Source organism: Benincasa hispida, chromosome 4 (genome assembly GCF_027475165.1).
Source record: "Benincasa hispida cultivar pf3 chromosome 4, pf3_genome.v1.1, whole genome shotgun sequence".
Taxonomy (NCBI): Eukaryota; Viridiplantae; Streptophyta; class Magnoliopsida; order Cucurbitales; family Cucurbitaceae; genus Benincasa; species Benincasa hispida.
Window position 1 is genome coordinate 54,800,797 of NC_143481.1, and position 2,509 is coordinate 54,803,305.

Here is a 2,509-nt window from a genome sequence, read left to right on the forward strand (position 1 = left end):
CCTCTTGGCAATACATAACAATTTATTCCATGCTAAGCACCTTTGTGTGCATCAACCTCCTAAAGCATACCTATCCTTAACTTAGCCAACTCAATCCTTCCTCTTCGAACTCACCCAAGGCCAACAAAAATCTTGCTTCCAAGCACCTCGGACCAACCCTTACACGTCACCCCACCTCGGAGAATCCTTAGGGAGAAGTTTCAGGGTTTACAAAGCTGCTTGTATCTCTCCCAGTAATTATACAATGTCTCGCCAATGCCCTGTGATAAATTTCTTTTTAGATGTTTGCCTTTAAAGTAGATAAGTATTTCTCCAAAAATAGCTTATGTAGCCCGTTTCATGAAGTGATCGAACAAGGTGGCTGGTAGTAGAGCCAATTTTTGGCATCTTCCTTCAGAGAAAATGGGAATGCTTTAAGATTTAGCTACTCTCTATAACTCCATGGGGTCTCATCCCATCGCAAACAACGTGAAAGTTCTTCAAGTGTTTGTGGGGGTTTTCCCCAATACTGCCATTAAACTGAGGCAACAAATGAATCAAACCCGTCTTAAGCTCGAACGACACAGTAGTGTGAGGGTAGACTATGCACAACAGTTGCTATGTCATATCAGGCTCTGCCAACTGCCTTAAAGTACACTTGGGGACCTTTCTTGTGTCTATCTCAAGCTATAAGTCCTCTAACTCTTCCTCTTTTTCTGATTGGTCTCCTTGATGAAGTTGATCAGTCTCTTGCACACTTGTTCTTTGTCTCCTCCTTTCTTGTCGAAGTCATCACTCCTCCTTGGTAATATCTGCAAAAATTTGAATTCCAAAACCTCCAAAAGAACGGTTCATACACGACAAGAAATATATGCACACAAAATCAAATTCAAGAATCAACTAAAACATTTGCTAAGATTTCCCAACAATGGTGCCAATTTGTACGAGGCTGTCAAACCCCAAACAAATAAAATTTATAAACCACTCTTAAGAGCTTGCAGCTAGCGAAAGCAGGTCATTTCCACAGGGAATCTTGAGATGTTAAAGCTAATTGATGAATTTGAGTGGTCACAGGGGGTTTTTGGTTGATTTGTTTGTAATTCGATTTAAATAGCATTAATTTAAAAGTGCAATCAAAAGAGATATCTCAATTAGATTAAAAGCCTAGCTTAAGGATTTCAAAATTCACTCATTTGCTTGGTTGCTCATCGAACTCAAAAGATTGTTTGCATGCTCAATTCTACTCTTGGCTCATTTGCTTGACTAAAGATTAAAACTAATGCCATATATTTCTTAATTAATCTAGACGTTTAGTTAACCGATTCTGAAAAAGGCCTAATTAATTAAAATACTGCATTAAGCTTAGATAATCTAGTTGAGTCCATTAGCAACTGGGAAAGCCCTAAATTACTAATGATTTGATTCTTGAACAATTAGTCATGCAATGTAGCAAAAGGATTATCTTAGACAACTACAATTTACATACAAGCATATCTAATTTATGCCCTATTGAGATTCACACACAAAGATGCATTACTCTCTGACAACGCAAAGAAAAGTGTTCAAGCCGTAATAATTTCTAAGCATAGATGGTAAAATACATCAAGAATTCATAGAAAATTGTAGCAAACTTGCATGAGTTATGAGTTCTCACAACCAAAACAAAATGAGTTCCATCCTAACTCTAAGCTAGAAGCACTTACCTTAGCCAAACATATCTTGCCAAGATGAAGTCCAAATGTAAATAAAAAAAAATTACAAGAAGTTAATGCTAGGAAGAAAAGAATATAGAGAAAATGAAGTTGGAGGCATCCAAATTGAGCATAGAATTGACCTAAATATGCCAAAATTTTATTTGTTAGAAGGCTCGGCACCGCGGTGCCTAGGGACTGTGTTGCGGCACTGGCCTTCCTTACCGAAGCACAAAGAGGTGAGGTAAGTAGCGTAGCGTTGTGCCCTGCCCTGCACTTGCACGCACGCTACTTTTTATTTTTGCATCGATGTAAAGCGTTGTGGTGTTGTCCCAAAATCTCGCAATCTGGAATTGGCGTTGGGCACAGCTATGCCTGGCGCCCGGGGAAAAATGCTCATCTTTCTTCTCTCCCTTCATGATTGATGCTCTGGGACTCCATTTTAGTTCGTTTAGTCCTGTTTCAACTTCAATTGCCAATTCAACCTTTTAATTGCTCAAAACCTACAACATCAAGGAGTAAATGTGTAAAATCCAAGAACTAGCGAATTAAGCTAGGGAAAATAACACTTTTACGGTGATATCACCCTTATAATTACTTCTGTCTTTCACCCATGCAAATCAAAGGATGAGCCCTCACAGACAATATTCATAACTTAGATTAGTATGAGTTCAGTTACTTTATCCTTTGGTGCCCCTTATTTCTAAGATGACGTGATAATCCTATTTCTAGGCTCGAAGTTCCATATCTCTTTTTAACATTTGTCTACATCCTTAACTTCTCAACATTAGAACTCCGCTAGATTGTTAAGTTAAGTGGCTAGTTTATCCTACCAATGT